Source organism: Pantherophis guttatus, chromosome 4 (genome assembly GCF_059756535.1).
Source record: "Pantherophis guttatus breed Tessera chromosome 4, ASM5975653v1, whole genome shotgun sequence".
In the NCBI taxonomy this organism is placed as follows: domain Eukaryota; kingdom Metazoa; phylum Chordata; class Lepidosauria; order Squamata; family Colubridae; genus Pantherophis; species Pantherophis guttatus.
In genome coordinates, this window is record NC_142066.1 from 32,836,986 (window position 1) to 32,855,116 (window position 18,131).

General features: G+C 45.2%; 1 long non-coding RNA gene across 2 annotated transcripts; it reads left to right on the top strand.

Annotated features, from left to right (window-relative positions):
• The first annotated feature begins 255 nt into the window (after positions 1-255).
• Positions 256-6,857, top strand: LOC148113957 (uncharacterized). 2 transcript variants are annotated; one of them, XR_015733705.1, is made up of 5 exons: positions 256-622; positions 725-790; positions 5,224-5,574; positions 6,524-6,589; positions 6,691-6,857. It is a non-coding gene; the product is annotated as an uncharacterized LOC148113957 (long non-coding RNA). The 2 variants fall into 2 exon arrangements; XR_015733704.1 differs by lacking the exon at positions 256-622 and having other exon boundaries at positions 636-790.
• The last annotated feature ends 11,274 nt before the right edge of the window (positions 6,858-18,131 follow it).

The following is an 18,131-nucleotide window of genomic DNA, read 5'->3' on the forward strand; positions in this document are numbered from 1 at the left end:
AAATGTGTTAAGATATTGTCTGGATTCCCACAACTCAGAGAACCACAAACTACCTAGCTTTAATTAGCCTCATCTAGGATACTGTGAGAACTCTGCTGATGTGTAATTAACTGATGGAATTCATTGCTGAAACAGCCTTTAAGAGGATAGGACAAAATCAGATACCCACAGATCCATTGAGGTCTTTGTTGGGCTAGCAAAATAAATCCTTCACAGCCACAGAATGAGAAGATGGGCCCCACCAGTGTTTGTGGAAAAAAAAAAGGGGGGGGGAGCAGATATCTGCAGGGGAATCTATCTGGCTTCCTTCCCAATATGACCTCATCTGGGCTGGTGTTCCAGGTGTTGCAGCTGCTGGGATGTGTTGTTGTCTGGGACCCCACTTACGACCACGGGGCTAAGCAGTGTCGGGAGCTGTGTGCCCCTAAAATTTTCCTCCCATTGAAAGGATCTGGTCTTCAGGCGAACATCCAATAGGCCCAGTCATTGCCTTTGCCATTTTTATTGCTGAAAGCGTCTTCTTGTTCCGTTTTCCTTAAAAAAAAAAAATTAGAGCCAGTCTCCTGAAAGGCTGGTTTGGATTTTTGCAGAACCAATTTGGGAGTTATTCTAAAGTCAGCAAGTGAGTGTGTTAGATATGTTCGAGGATCGTGCCCAATAACTCCATAGACAAAGTCTTAGTGTATCAAGTATTGTTTATTAATTAAGCATCTTATCGTTACAGGTACAAGTCTGGAACTGAGGCAGGACCGCATGGCCGACCCTTAAGTACCCCTGGGGCGTGGCTAAGGTAAGGAGGGGTCATTGGGTTAGGGTGGACCTTGGGGGTTGGCTTGCCCAGCCCCCCTGCTTCTGGATCTGGATCAGAGGCAAGGCATTTATTCATGACAAAACCCCCTCTAAATGCCTGGCCGAGATATTTTTCTATGTTATGTACTTGAGTTGTTTTTTTCAAGAGGACTCCTAATTTTGATGTGAGATATGTGTGCTGTTTATTTTGTAACGGTTTTGTTAGGATGTCTGCTGTTTGTTCTTCCGTGTCACAATGTATGACCTCCACAAAACCTATATTCACGAACTGCCTGACATGTTTGTATTTTATGTCGATATGCCTCGACCTTTGACCCACTGCTTCAGCCTTAGATATTTCCATGGCGGCTTTATTGTCCTCGTGCATGATGATGGGGTAGCTTGGCTCGGCCCATATGTCAGCGAGCAGGTCATCAAACCAGACCAGGTTGTTGGCGGCTTTAGACAAGCAGATATATTCAGCCTCCGTGGTGGATGTGGCTACCAAGTCTTGCTTGCCTGTGTACCAGTGAACTGGACTGTTGTTTAGGAAAAATATGTAACCCGAAGTGCTTTTCCTGCACTTTACGTCTCCAGCCCAGTCAGCGTCAGCATAGCACGTGAGTGTGGGTGCTTTGGTGTTCTTGGGTTCTAATGACAGGCAGGCCTCGGAAGTTTGCTTTAAATACCTTAATACCCTTTTGATGGCCTCCCAGTGGTACACGGTGGGCTTACCCACGTGTCTTGACAGCAAATTGACTGGCAATGCGATGTCTGGCCTGGTCCAGTTTGCAATGTACAGTAGGGAGCCTATGGTGGATCTATATAAAGTGTTGTCCTTGAACGCTTCAGCCTCATTATACATGTCCTTCAAGAAGTCTGGCTGCATTGGCGTTTCACACCCCTTGGCGTTTGTCATGCTGCATTTGTGTATTAGTTCTAAAATTTTATCCTTCTGTGACAGCTGAAAACCCTTGTCGGTCTTCGTGATCTGTACCCCCAGGTATTTGTCTACCTTGCCCAATATTTTTAGTGTAAAATGTTTCCCCAGCTCATTGGCGAAGTTATTGCATTTGCTGGCTTGATCACCGATATACAATATATCGTCTACGTATATCAAAACATACTCGGGGGAGTTGCCTGACTTCTTGGTGAAGAAGCAGTTGTCGGCTGAGGTGGCTGAGAACCCCATGGATTTCAATGTCTTGGATAGGCACTCATACCATCGTTTCCCTGACTGTTTGAGTCCATACAAGCTCCGGTTTAAAATCCAGGTTTCCCCCTTTTTGGTGCTTTGGCTGGGTGGCGCCCTCACGTATATCTCTTTGTCGAGCTCAGCGTGCAGGTAAGCGGTTTGCACGTCGAATTGGTGCACCTCCAGCCCCAGCAGTGATGCGACCACCAGTGCACATTTCACGCTCTCAGCCCTGACTGTGGGGGAGTACGTTTCCGTGTAGTCATCAGGGTATTTCTGGGCGAATCCCTGGGCCACCAACCTTGTTTTGTAGAGCACTTTGTTTCCCTCTAGGGTCTTAATCTTATAGACCCACCTAGTGCCTATGGTTGTCTTTCCTGTTGGAACTTTAGAGGGAGTGTATACATTTAGTTCCCTCAAGCTGTCCATTTCCCTTTCCATGGCTTGCTCCCATTTCTCTCTCTCCTCATTTGGTAACCCCAGTACGTCCTCATATGTGTTGGGGGTTAGTTGGTTATTGTGTAGGGATAATATGTAGTCCCCTAACCTTTCTGGCCTTTTGCCCCTGTTTGTCCTGACTGGTCTGTCAGGAGGTGTCTCTGTGTCATGCATGTACCTAGCTTCCCTCTCGGTGAGTGCGTCTACTTTAATGAGCGGGTGGCTTTCCTTCCATCCCTTTACTGGTATTTCCTGTCCTCTGGGTTTGTTCTTTCTGTGTTCAGTGTCCCTCTCTGCTTGGTGTTTCATTTCCTTTTGATCATCCCCTGGTCCGTCCTTGTTAAGGGACACCTCGTTGAGGTGTATTTTGGACCAGTTAGCGTTTTCGTGAAAAACAGCTGTTCGTGATATCACGAAGTTGTTGCTGTTGTCTATGAACCTGTATCCTTTTGTTCCCGGTTCATAGCCCATGAACCTCAACCTCCTGGATACCCTGTCCCCCTTACGCCTGAGTTGTTTGGGTATGTGCACATCTGCAGTGACCCCGAATATGTGTAAGTGTGATACTTGTGGTTTCCTTTGGTACATTAATTCATATGGGGTTTTATTTAGTACGCTGGACCACAGTCTATTTAGAGTATAATTCGAATAAATGAGTGCTTCGGACCAGAAATGCTGCCCTAGGCCGGCATCGTCTAGTGCGCACCTCATCATGGTCTGTAGCGTTCCGTTTTTTCGTTCCGCCACGCCATTTTGAAAAGCGGAAAAAGGAGAAGTCGTGTAGTGGACCATCCCGCGTGCTTTTAACCATCGCGAGAAGTCGCTTGATAAGAATTCAGACCCCCGGTCTGTCATTATTTGCCTGATTTTGGTGTTGTGTTGTGTCTCCACCCTCGCATAGAATTCCTTAAATTTTTGAAAAACTTCATTTTTGTGTTTTAGAGTGTACACGAAGCCATAGCGGCTGAAGTCATCCACTATGGTCAGGAAGTACCTCTTCCTGTACTTAATGGAAGGCCTTAGTGGCCCCACTAGATCCATATGTACAAGTTGGAAAACCGAATTAGTTGTGCGTACTGACTTCTTGGGCCTTGGTTTGGTTTTTAATTTGGAGCCCTTACAAATAGAACACTCGAGATAGTTCTCACAATCCTTTATTTTTACACCTTCAGAGCATTCCAACATTTTCTGTACTACGGGGAAACTAATGTGTCCTAGTTTCCTGTGTAATAGGTGGGCACAGTTGTCGTGCATTGGTTTCCCTATCATTGGTTTCTCCTTCCTGGGTGTCCCCTGTTCATTGGGCTCATCGGTGGTGTGTGTGTGCTCAACCCCCTCTACCTCCTTGCTTGTGTTGCCTGTGTTATTGGAGTTAACCCCTCGGTGGTTGTTCACTTCTGGCTGTGTGCTCTTGGTTGGGTGGAAGAATGGTAGTTCCCCACTGACTACTACTTTCCCTATCCCTTTACCCCCTCTGGTCACCTGTGCCTTTCCTTCTTTGAAAGTCACCTCGACATTGTTATCCTTGCTTAGCTTTAGGGTGGCAAGGATATTATATGGTATATTTGGTACTAGGAGTACTCCCCGTACCATACCTATTCCTGGTACGTATGCATTACCTTTGCCTGTTACTTGTACGTTATTCTGGTTAGCCACTTTCACTACAAAACTTTCTCCTGTGAAAGAGGTTAGTAGGTTGCGATCATGTGTGGTGTGGTTTGTGGCTCCTGAGTCCAGTAGCCATGTGCCTTCCTCCCTGTCTTGGCCTACGTGTTGTGCTTGATCCCCTATGCCGTATAGTGATCCAGTGTGACTCTCCCTGGAACTGTCCCTGTGGTCTCTCCTGTCTCTAGGGCTAGGTGAATCCCTACGCCTGTGCCTGACCTCTGGCGAGCGTCCGCTAGTGTGTCTTGTCCTTTGTTCTGGTCTATCTCTCCTATGTATCCTGTCCCCTGTATTTTTAGGGCAGTCCCTCTTGTAATGGTTTCTTGACCCACATATATAGCACTCTGTGTTGCTCTGGTTCCTGCTCTGTGGCTCAATCTTTCTGCTGGGTCTTTGCTCCCTGCGGCTTAGGGAGCGTTCCCTTCTAATGCAATCCTCTGATATTAGTTTACTTGTTAGTAATTCAAGTGAGAGCCTCCCTGTCCCTAGATTGTCTATCTGTGTAACAAAGGTGTCCCAACTGGGATCTAGGGAATTTACTATGATACTTATCATGGTCCTCTCGCTTATGACCTCCCCCCTTTGTGTCAGCTGGGCCCTAGTATTATTTAGTGATAGTAAATGCTCGCTCATGGGTGTCCCTGCCTTGAGTTTAGTGGCATAAAACTCCCTAGACAGCCTGGTGGTGCTGGCAACGCTCTGGCAGTAAAACAGTTTGTGCATTCTCTGTATTATCTCTAATGCAGTCAGGTGGTGGCCAATACTGGGGTAAATGCTGGGGGTAATGCTGGCAATGACAATACAGTAAGCTTTGTGGTGGATGCAATCCAATTCAAAAGTCCAGGGTTTTTCTGGGGGGTCTGTGACCATGGATAGCAGGTCTTCCTTAAGCAGGGTGCCCTGGAGCTGCTGATTCCAGTCCAGGAAATTCTCCCCATCTAGCCTCAGTTTTGGAAAATCACTGGGTAAAGTCCCTGAATTGTAAGTTAAATTACTCACATTATGTCGCTGTCCATGGTTCCTCACATAAGGATACTCGCAATATGGCAGAGGAACGACTGTGGCAAGTCTGAACTGACTTGTATCTACGTGTCTGCGTCGGTGTAGCTCTATGTCCTGTTCCGTTTTTCTTACAGGGGCGTGCTGCGCATGCGTGAGGTTCATTTCTCCCCAGTCGTCGTGGAGTGAGGAGCTCATCCATGCTGCTCCCGGATGAAGGCCCCAATCTTCCGGATGGGCCTTCAGCTCCTCTCCGGTTGGCCTTGCCTGCTCGGGATCGTCGCGGATCGTCGCCTGGAGCCTCGGAAAGCGGTGAGGATCGCCGGTGGACGTTGGGAGTCCCGTTGGGGCCGCGAATGGTCCCGGTTGGCCCGGTCTCGCGCGGATGTCGCCTGCGGGTGCCGGGCCGATCCCCCTGCCCGCCGATGGACGTCCTCTGCCTGCGGATGGTCTCGCGATCCACGGGTCTGGTCCCGGTCGTCGGTCTGGTGAGTAGTCCCATCGCCCTTGGCTTCCGGCTTTAGTGGGTGGACCTCTTAGGGGCTCTGGGTGGTCCTGGGTCCACGCGATGGTGGCATCCTTCCCAGGGTGGGTGCCGGTGCCGGCCCTCGTCGCGTTGGGGTCCCTTTTATTTTTCGGCCTGGCGCCGGGATGTACGGCCGGTATTTTTACCTTGTCCCCTAGGGCCGCGGCGATTAGTTCGATGGCCTTGTTGACTTCGGGCTCGGTTGGTGAGCTTGTAGGTTTTGTTTTTGGGCCTTTGTGTTTTTTGTAGTATTTTTGGTCGGTAGTTTTTGAGTAGGCCCCGATTCCCGCCATAGGATTTGAATCCTGGGAGTCTATTGGTGGATGGTCGGCCATCTTTGATGACGCCGTCTCCCAAGATGGCCGCCGTGAAAAGGGCGCGAAGTCTCCTTCGGCCTTTGCGGTAAGTTTTTGGTGGGGGAAATCTTCCCTTACCGGGTCTCCTTCGCTGTAGTCGGATTCGTCTTCATCTTCCTCACTCGCTGCTTCGGAGTCTTTGATCAGGCTTCGGAGTTCCGCGATGAGGCCGCTGTTGCTTTGCGACGAATCTATCAGTTCGAGGAGTTTTCCTTTTAGGTCGTGCATCTCTTCCTTTGAGGTTTCGTGTTTCGTCCACTCCTCGTTGCTCCTGGCCGGGGTGGATGGGTGGTGGAGTAGGCCGCTCGTCTCGGGTGCCTCTCCTTGCGTGGTTTCGGGTTGGGCAGATCGTCCTGCCATCTTCTTGGTGAATGCTCTGGTATTCACCCTGTCTGTTGTGGTCCCTTGCATGTCGTGGAGTATCAGGATTGGGCTATCCAACCATCCTCTGCTACCATTTTGTTAGATATGTTCGAGGATCGTGCCCAATAACTCCATAGACAAAGTCTTAGTGTATCAAGTATTGTTTATTAATTAAGCATCTTATCGTTACAGGTACAAGTCTGGAACTGAGGCAGGACCGCATGGCCGACCCTTAAGTACCCCTGGGGCGTGGCTAAGGTAAGGAGGGGTCATTGGGTTAGGGTGGACCTTGGGGGTTGGCTTGCCCAGCCCCCCTGCTTCTGGATCTGGATCAGAGGCAAGGCATTTATTCATGACAGAGTGGAAGGAGAAGGAAGAGGCTTGGCTTCTTGCCATCCATCCATCAACTGGATGCCAGCAGAAAGTTGCCGACCACTATTGTATGAGCTTTAGGGATGATGTGAAATATCCTGCACGTTGGGCCCTGAGACAATTGTGAACTATTCTGCAGTAATCATATATTAAAGATGAGAAACCAAACTTGTCTCATATGAGTCTCTTGCTCTAGGTCCCTCACTCATAAAAGGAAAAATGATCCTTGGATACTTGAGGGCTAACTTTCCAGTGGTTTGGCAAAGAATGGGAAAACCCTCAATCATGTGTGCATAAAAACCAGTCTTTTCCTCCCCCCCACTGCCCCAAATAGGCTCTTGCCAGCCCTCCTTTCCCACATATCCAGTTCTACTTCCAAGATGCTGATTGCTGGAAGGACACAAAAGATGAAGGGGAGCCATGATCACATGTTGTATGATCTGGAAGAAGAGAAATTTGAGAATACAATTCCGTTTTGGACAACTTGAACATTGAGGTTGGTTGGCTGGTGGTTGGTTGGTTGACTGGCTGGCTGGCTGGCTCTCCATTCAAGTGTTTAGCCCACATTCCTACAAACCTTAGCTTTGAAATCTATTGCTAATTATCAGCGGTAGATTTCAAGAAGCCTTGTTCATCATTTTTCAGAGCCCTATAAAGCAGACGTAATGGCTAGAAATGTCTATTTTTTTAAAAAAAAAACCAATTAGAATAGGGACTATAATTTCAGGGTGAGTCCATGTGTATTCATGCAGATGTTCTGAAGTGTGATTCTTGGGCCAATAATAAGAAATTTGAGTCAGTCTTTCCTAAATTTTTTTGCTTTGGTGACCTGTTCCCACTTTTTAAAAAATATGGAGAATTCCAGAAAAGTTTTTGTCTTCATGGGAGATAGATAGATAGATAGATAGACAGACAGACAGACAGACAGACAGACAGACAGACAGACAGACAGACAGATAGATAGATAGATAGATAGATAATTAGACAGACAGACAGACACACACACAGAGAGAGAGATTGATATATATAAATATATCAATATTTAACAATTTTTTTAAAAAAATTGATTTATATGCCGCCCTTCTCCGGAGACTCAGGGAGGCTTACAATGTGCTCAGCAATTAAAATTGATGCATTCATAGAATGTTTTTTTTTACCAAATCATTTTAAAACAATAATATTAAATCCATGAGATCAGGCATGTCCAACCTGTGGCACATGGGCCATATGTGGCCCTGTACAGCTAGTAATGCAGCCCCACAAGATTGTAAACTTTTAACATTATTATCTGATATTTTTTCAATATTTATATTCATTATTTTGTATATTTTATGTGTAGTCCAAGACAATTCATCTTCACTCAATGTGGCACTCATTGGAGATTAACATAAATAACATATTTTTCATGAAAAATCCCTATATTTTTTAACAAAGAATAAAAATGAAGAGGATGAGATTCTTATTTTATTCATTCATTCATTTCATTTATTTTATTACTGTTACTTTACTTAGTAATTAAATTTATATGCTGCCATCTCATATCTAGGCGGCATATAAATTGTTCTAAATTTTTGCAAACATCTTCAATATCTGGCCAATAATTTTGATTTTGCAGAGCCCTGAAAGGGTCTTGAGGGACATCACCTTCCCACTGCCATGGGGGTTCTTAGACCACACTTAAATTTTTTTTTTTGATTAAATGACCCAGCGGTTCCCTCTGATAGTAAGCAACATCCACTGGGTTCCTGAGAAGACTGAACTGGGTGCCAACACATGTAGAAGCTGTTCATTGGCTAACTGGTTGGAGGGATTGTCTGTAGACTTCGGGTATACCAGCTTCAGGGGGAAGGGTATTTATTTGGTGATAATGTTTCCCCTCCCTGGTTGATTCCTTTACCAAGAAACACCAGGATCCAAGCTCCACCCCATCTTCTCAGGAGCTCATTATGCCACCCTGCCCTTACTGAATGAAACAGAAGGCATGCAGTCTGCCATTTATTGGTTCAATTTATAATGCCGCCCTTCTCCGGAGACTCAGGGTGGCTTACAGTGCATTAAGCAATAGCCTTCATACTTTTGTATATACCTGCTTAGTAGGGCTTTCGGCCCCCCCAAAGTGATGTTCTTTTTTATACAAAGTCAGCTTATTGCCCCACAATCCGGGTCCTCATTTTACCTACCTCGGAAGGATGGAAGGCTGAGTCAACCTTGAGCCTGGTGAGATTTGAACTTGCAGTAATTGCAGGCAGCTGGCAGCTAAGTGCTACTTAACAGCACTTTAGTCTGCTGCGCCACCAAGGCTCTTGCAATGGTCAGGGGTACTCTTGCAAATGGGATGCAGGACTCAAATCTGGTGGGGATGCTTGCTCCTCAGCAGCACCAAGCTGGAAGGTCTTCAGATGTGGCATTTTGAAGCATTGGTTCTGTGTAACAAGGTAAGCAGCCCGGACTGGTCATATCACTTCTGGGAAATCCCCTTTTTTCACTGGGGCCTCTTTTCACCCTGAGGAGGAGGAGGAACAGTAGAACATCAGGCAGCGAAGGGGGGCAGTGACTGCTTGCAGTTTACTGCCCCAGGGACACTTACTAATTACAGGTATGCTGCTTCCAAACGGACAGCCAGAATAACACAGTGGTGCTAAATCATATGAAACCAGACACATCATGGAATCTAAAATCACAAGATTACGTCTGATTTACTTTGGTCATGTCATAGGTGCAAATTCATTGGAGAAGTCAATGATGCTAGGAATGGATAGTGGAACAAGAAGAAGGGGCAAGCAAAGAACACACTGGCTTGATAATATCAAATCTGATACAAAAATGAACATCCAACAATTGAAAGAAGCTGTGCTTGACATGGTAGCATGGAGATTACTTGCCTGTAAAGTCGCTAAGAGTAGGACAACTGAACGGTTAAACAACAACAACAAACTTCCAAATATGGAGGTTCTATGTTCAGAGCTTGAGGTTGGGTTTACTTTAATAATAGTAACTGCTTCTGAAGGCACATACTGATGGTGTGTGTGTGTGTCTGTGTCTGTGTGTGTGTGTGTGTGTGTGTGTGTTCCATCATCCCGTTAAAAGGCAGAGTTGCATGTTCCCATGTTGCACAACAAAGAATGTTCTTCCTCTGTCAACTCAAAAAGTGCAGGCTGCCCAAGGAGCTGTTGATACACTTCCGTAGAGAAATTATCGAGTCTGTCATTTGTACTTCTATAAGTGTCTGGTTTGGTACAGCAACCGAACAGGACAGGTACAGACTTCAGTGGATGGTTAGGACTGCATAAAAAACTATTGCAATCAGCCTGTCTTCCATTGAGGACCTATATACTATGGGTCAGAAAAAGGGCTGTGAAAATATCTACAAATTCCTCACATCCTGGACATAAACTGTTTCAACTCTTCCCCTCCGGGCTCTGCTACTGGGTATTGCATACCAAAACAACTAGATATAGAGAGTTTTTTCTCTTGTGCCATCATTCTGCTGAACACCTAATTCCCACAGAACTGTCTTATATCTAAGTATATTTACCCATGTAGTATGGCGGTATTACTTTTAATCTTCTCATCTGTTCTACTACGTTCCTTATTAGTATCATTATTATGATTATTATTACTTTGATATATGATTATTATTACTTTGTTGTTTTGCATATACTCTAAGAGCTTATGCATCAGAGACAAATTCCTTTTTATGTACCGTATTTTTCACACTATAAGATGCACCGGACCATAAGACGCACATTACCTTTAGAGGAGGAAAACAAGAAAAAAATCTGCCTCTGCCTCCCAGCATCCATCCGGTATTCATCTGGCTAGCATCCTTGCAGCAAACAGCAAACAGCCTGGTCAGCTTCAGCACATTATCACAACCCCAGCATATGGCTCATCAGGGCTCCACTCTGTTGCGCCCACCACCAGTCAACTGAGCTGAGTTGCTGCCGCCACTGGGGAACACTGGAGCCTTCACTGTTGAGCAGCTGATTGGCAGTTGGATCATCCTCCCGGAATACTGCCGATCAACTGTTCTAGGCAGCGGGGATTGCCACCACCGTTTGCTGCGGTTCACCACCGCCATTTGCTGCTGCCATTTGCTGCCGCCGTTGGGAGTGGTGATCAGTAGCAAACAGCGGCAGTTGCGAACGGCAATGGCGATTCCCTCTGCCTAGAACAGTTGATCAGGAGGCCAATCCAACCACCAATAAACTGCTTGGCAGCGAAGGCTCCAGCGCTCCACGGCGGTGACAAATGGCAGCAGCGGTGACAGGAGGCAGCAGCGGCAGTGACATGCCACTGCACCAACTCCCTTCCACCCGCCGCAATATTTGCTCTATAAGATGCACAGACATTTCCACCCACTTTTTTTGCGGGGGGGGGGGGAGTGCATCTTATAGTGCAAAAAATATGGTAATCATACGGCCAAATAAACCTGTTCCGTTCTGTTCTGTTCTGTTCCGTTCCGTTCCGTTCCGTTCCGTTCCGTTCCTGCTTCTGCTTCTGCTTCTGCTTCTGCTTTTGCTCTATCCTGATGCCTTGAAATTGTAGCTGGGGAAAATGTTCCCTGTTGCCAGAAATGAAGTAAGAGTAACCTGCCAGCCTGTTCAAGTGCTTTGTACAGACTGGGATCAGAATCTCCAAAATCAAATCTTTATTACAGCCATAAGCCAGCATAAGGAAGATGGTGAACAGTCATGAAAACAATATAAAGGAGACATCAATAGTAAAAGTAAAAGTCTAAATCTAAAAAAAAGAATGATGAAAAACTAGAAGATACAAAAACGTATGAATTTAAAACGAAAAGTATAGAGGTAGTCTTCGTCTTAAAGCCATTCATTTAGGGACTGTTTGAAGCATTGAAAAAAGTGACTTCCAACAGGCTCATGCACTTATGACCATCACAGCATGTCATGTGACAGCTTGGCAACTGTCAGTTATTTGCAAGAGTTGCAGCCTCTTTAGAGTGATGTGATCACCATGTGCAACCTTCCCAGCTGGTTTCCAACAACCAAAGTCAATAGACCGAGCTGGATTCGCTTAAGACCACATGATCTACTTAACAACTGCAGTGATTCTTTTAATAACCACTGGAAAAAAGATCGTAGATGTCAGGCAGGACTCATTTAAACCACCGCCTTGCTTAGCCAGAGAAATTCTGCTCTCAACTTTGATCGTAAGTTGAGGCTACCTGCATACAAAAATCAAGAACCTTAAAACAAAGAGTAGTAGCAATAAATTGCTATAGGGAACATAAAAGCTTAGTGCGTGGAAGACTGTGTCAAGTTACAAAACACTCTAATGAGTGAGTGAACTCAATGCTCATTAAACCTAGTTATAGAGCACAATTAATCAACAGATAAATTTTGAGCACTGTTGCACCGAACCTGGCAATATTGTTGTATGTCACTGCAGGTTTGGTATCGGAAGCAACAGACTGGTGTAAAATTGTCCTGCCTGCCAGGGGTATTGATGCAGTAATGATGAGATGAGGCAGGTTAGAGCATCCATCTTTTTCTCTCAGGCAGCAAAATTTCTCAGGCCAAGGTTACAACTAAAAGAATCACTGCAGCCGTTAGGGCAGGGGTGTCAACTCAAGGCTTAGAATTGGCTCGCAGATCCGCCCTGAAAACAGTGAAGGCCTCTGCCAGCAAAACTGGAGCTCAGGAGGGCTGCATGCGGCCCTCCTGAGCTCCTTTTTTGCTGGCAGAGGATCCCAGGAGGCCGTTGCAGCTGAAAACTGGCCTTGTGAGCCTGTTTTCACTGGTAGAGTGGTAGAGTGCTTGGGCCGTCACAGGCGCCCCCAACATGAGTGATGTCGAGCTGTTCACGGCCATCCCGACCCTGTGAGATCAAACACAACCCTGATGTGGCCCTCAATGAAATCAAGTTTGACATCCCTGCATTAGGGCATCCGAGGTACAAAATCCAAATAGCAGACCGTGCCTGCCCTTTTAACACCAATTCTGGCATTAATTACCATATTTTTCGGAGTATATGACACACTTTTTTCCCTCCTAAAATAGGGTGGAAATGTTGGTGCGTCTTATACACTGAATACAGCCATTTTTTGCCTCCCAGAGCCCCGCCCTACTCGTCCAATTTTTGCAAAAAATGGCCCCGTTTTTCGCAAAAACGGGGCACACAGAGGGTTTGGGAGGCCTGGAGAGTGCTCCTGAGGGCTGGGGAGGGCAAAAACTTTTTTTTTCTTACTTACCTCTTCAAAATCTTGATGCATCTTATACACTGGTGTGTCTTATAGTCCAAAAAATACGGTACTTGATGGTTTGAAAAGATAAGGAAGTGGTTTGCTTTTCTTGACTGAAGCTTTCAGGTTCACATGTCCTGTCCTGTTCGCATTCTTGATCTATGACCCTGGAGAGATGGACTCTCAGCTTAGCTAGGCTTGTGTATGACACCATGCCTCACCCTACCATTGAGAAAGGACTCCCTCTACCCCTCCACCCAGTCTTAGTCACGTGATTTACATTCAGATGCTTAACAACTCACTCACATTTATGACGATTACATGTGATCGCCTTTTGCAGCCTTCTGACAAGCAAACTTAATGGGGAAACTGGATTCACTTAAAAACCATGTGACTGAACAACTGCAGTGATTCACTTAACAACTGTGGTGAGAAAAGTCATAAAGTGAGGCAAAACTCACTTAACAAATTTCCCACTTAGCAACATAAATTTGGTGCTCAATTCTGGCCGTAAATTGAGGACTACCTGTATATATCTCTTTGTTAAATTTCTTTAGAATTTAATAATTTTGCATTTTCAAACCAGTGTGCACTGACTGACATGTTTCAAAAGTGGCTGTTTTCCAAATTCTGCAGTGTGGTTTGGTAACAGTTTAAAATAAATTGTGGAGGAGGAGCATATTATAAAAAAGTCTGTTCAAAAATGCAATTATTGAATTCAAATAATGTACCAAAGAAGTTTTCTGGTGAAAATATTTATTTGACTATACTAACTATTGCAAAGAAATGAGGGTCAGGATATTCAAAGAAATGTGCACCATAATAAAACTGGTGTTAGCTCAAATTTTGTTTGTCTGAATCAAACTATTTCCAATAAGGAGAAACCCATAATAAATGAAACTGATAGACTAATTCTTTTAAACTGGGTATCAATGCTCCCTGCTCACATTCAGAGTCCTGAATATATTGATTCCAATACAGGTAGTCCTCGCTTAATGACTATAAAGTGACTATTCTAAATTACAACAGATCCACCAAAAACTATTTATAACCTGGTTATAGAGTTCCAATGATGGCACATAACCCCACAATCACATGGCTGCATTTTGGATAATTGGCTATTGCCCAAACTTCATGAAGAGCTGCTGTATTTTGCAGTCTTATGACCATGATTTACAATGTTTTTTGCCAGTTTCTGGCCTTCGGGGTTGATTTTTGGCAAAAAATGCTCATACATTGATTCACTGAATGACTGCTGTGTTCACTGAATGTTCATCACAAAAAAAGTCGTAAAATCAGGTCTGGTTGTGTGGGCACCTCAACTTACAATGGTCATGAGTTATTTCAGAAATTCCAGGTCATGTTATGGCCATATATCAAGAACTTACCTGAGGAAGAGATTATCATGCAAGAATCTTACTATTTCTTCCACAGAAGTAAATACGGGTGGAAAGAATCTTAACAAGGGTCACATTTGTCTTTAGCTGTCATTTTTAAGAGCCGTCCTCTAAAAGTGGGAGGGAATGGGAGGGAGGCTTTGAAGACAGGTGTTATGATTATACCATGTTTTTAATACAGGTATGAGCAACTACCTTGTTTATCAGCCATTCCTACTTATGATGGTGATGAAAATGTAACTTTATGATCAATCCTCACATTGACGACTTTTACAGAACTGTACAGCATTGTTACAGCAAAGCAAAGCTGAAGTAAGGTCATAAGCACAGTCTCAGTTTTACTTAGCTATAGCTATAGCACTTACACTTATATACCGTTTCACAGTGCTTTACAACACTCTCTAAGCAATTTATAGAGTCAGCATATCTCCCGCAACAATCTGGGTCATTTTATTGACCTCGAAAGGATGGAAAGCTGAATCAACCTTGAGCCAATCAGGATCAAACACCTGGCTGTGGCCAGATTAGCCTGCAATGCAGCATTCTAACCACTGAGTCACTATGGTGCGCCATTGCATGCACCACACAGTCCTTAGCAGCCATTTTGTTTAATGACCCAATTGCCAGTCCCAGTTATGGTCACCAAATGAGGACTGACTGACATTTTCCCCTTCAATCGTGTTGCCAAAAGTGGTGGCAACTTTTGAGGGAAGTCTCAAATTCCTATTCCAGATTTTGTGGGCGGCACCCAAAGCTTGCACAGTATTCATATGAGGTCTCTTCCCATGCACCCTGATATTCGAAATCGCACACACTTCATCATCTTGAAATGGCTGAATGTAGTATAATTAACGTCTGTAAGTATTTGAATTTGATCATCCTTTCCATTCAGTTGGCCACCATCCTTTTATGAAATACTCTACTTCAGTCACCGCTTGTTCCCTTAGCTTCTCTACGAGTGAAATGGATGGATTCTCGTCCTTCCCTATCTAATTCCCTTATTATTGAGAATGTTTTGAAAATATTGGGCTGCCTCTGATGGAAAGAGGATGCTGAATGAAAGGACAGATCGAGCAAACCTGAATTTGATTTTTACAGGTGGTTCTCAACTTACAACAGTTTGTTTAGTAACTGTTCAAAGTTACAACGACACTGAAAAAAAGTGACTAATGACCATTTTTCACAGTTACGATCTCTGCAGCATCCCTATGGTCACATGATCAAAATTCAGACGCTTGGCAACTGACTCATATTTATGACGGTTGCAGCGGGAGTGTTATTCACTTACCTTCGCTACCGGTTCGCAAATGTGAGCGCACACGCCTCCTTCACGCATGCGCAGAGGGTCAAAAATGGGATGGGATGATGTCCGGTGGGTGGGCAGAGCCTCCCACCGCCGATGCTACTGGATTGCACGATCTGGATAGAGCCAGCTGAATTTCACCACTGGGTTGCAGTGACCTGAGTTCATGTGATCACTTTTTGTGACCTTCTGTCAAGCAAAGTCAATGGGGAAGCCACATTTACTTAACGATTGTGTTCCTATCTTACCAACTGCAGTGATTCACTTAATTGTGGCAAAAAAGATTGTAAAATGAGACAAAACTCACTCTCTTGCTTACCAAAAGAAATTTTTGGGCAATTTGTGGTTGTAAGTTGAAGATTATCTTTTTCTTTTTATTAAATATCAAACTCCTGAGGAAGACAAGACCACTCCAAACTCTCCCTGGACCTTTGACTGTGACCTCCATGGTCAAGGAAGTTCCCAACCATGGGAGATGGTTTGGAGCAGCCATGTGGGGCCTTCATCTGTGTCACAGACCTGTGCTGGGGCTCTGATGTGTCTTACAACCATTTTGGGGAAAGGCAGTTTTCTGGCCTTAAAGATATTGTAAGTTTAAGTTAATTGGCAAGAGACGTTGGTGAAGGGAATGTGCTCATCATTAATCATCTGGGGTGAACTCTTCTCATCTGTCCACCTTTAGAAAAATGGCTGACTGTTCAAAGAGATGCTAGGCATCTGCCAAACTCCATGCACCATAACTCTCCCGCTCCCACCAGCCCCAGCCAGCGTGGCTGGTGGGGAAGAGAGTGGGAGTTGCAGCCCTTCAAACTTTCCTGGGTCACAGACTATCTGCCTTTGCTCGCTCTCTCCCCCCCCCCCCGCCGCTTCCTTGTGAGTGCCTGTATGCACTTGTACACTATTCCATGTGGCTACCTGCGTGCTGCGCTACTGGCAAGGAATGTGTGTGTGGTTGCAAGGGGAACGTTTTGGAGCTTGCCTCAGCATTTGAGGGACTTGGTTGCATTTCAAAGTCTGGATTTTTCTATGCTTGAGTGTTCACAGAAGCTTTTGTAGTCGAGGTATGATTGATGCCTCCACGGCCTCCTTCTCATCCCCCTCCCCAATATGCACCGCTATTTCAGCTACCACCTGGGGCCACTCCCTGCCCCCCTTCTCCAAGCCTGGGGGGGATTCCAAGCCCCCTTCAAAGGGGGCAGGTTTCTGCAGGCCCCAAGATCTTAGCTGGCTTCTTCTCCTCCCTGCACGGAAACCCCCTCAACCAGCAAGGGGAGCTGCCAAGAGACACCAAAGCAAGCCACATCACACCTAATCCCCCCCTTGATCCCCACAAAATTGTTTCCCTCTGCCCCCTCCCCCTTGATAGCTTTGAACCTGAAAGAAAAAGGCAGATGAAAAGGAGGAGAAGAAAAAAGGTGTGGTGTTCTGGGACTGATAAGCCACAATGCCAATCCACAAGAACCCGTTCTGACACTGTTTTGTCCCTTCCACCCACTGTTTGTTAATCCTGGCATCCTTCTCTGCCATCTCATTGTTCCTCTACTCTTAGCCTCCCTAGGAAACCACATCTGGAACAATGCCCTTCCATCTCTGCACATCTATGTTACCAGCAGTGGTGGGATTCAAGTAATTTAACAACCGGTTCTCTGCCTTAATGATTTCTTCCAACAATCAGTTCGCCAAACTGCTCAGAAAGTTAACAACTGGTTCTCCCGAAGTGGTGCGAACCGTCTGAATCCCACCACTGCTTACCAGACATTGACCTAATTTTATGTAGGTTGGAGTCGTTATTGGTCCCCTGAAATGTGGAAAGGTCACTAGTAGAACCTATTTGAGAAACAGAGTAGAACAAAAGACCTCTATCGCACAGTGTAGCACCCTCAGAGAGTTAACGCTCTCAGGCAATGTTAAGATTTGTGGACTTCAACTCCCAGAATTCTGAGAGTTGAAGTCCACATGTCTTAAAATTGTTAAAGTTGAGAAAACTGCTCTAAGGCAATTTTTGGCATTGGTCCACACATCTTAAAATTTCTGAGGTTGAGAAACTCTGCTGTAAGACACAATTTTTTTGTTGTGGCGTCTGCCCTGTGGAACATCAATCCCCCCCCACCTCCCCAGAGATTAGATTAGCCACAATCTTGCTACCTTTCAAAAGATCCTGAAAACACTGTTTGGCTAACAGGCAGGGGGACCAGGGAACATCACATAGCCAGCACAGTGACTGTGCTGAATACCTCAGCTATGGGTTTTTATCTACAATAACCCTGTGAGAGCAATTAGGCTGATGGTTGTAAGGGTTTTTGGGGAAAGGCATTGTTTACATAGTCTTCCACTTGCAACTGGTCGCTTATTGACTGTTCAAAAGTTACAACGGACCCTTCCAAAGCTGCTAACTGAGTGGTTTCGAAGTTCTGATGTTGGGTGGGCTACTTTGAGTCAATTTGGCTCTTGTGACCTTCCCAACAATAATCCTGGGAAGTTCAAAAGTGTTTTTAATTTGAACAAATTGTGTTATGGTTCCTA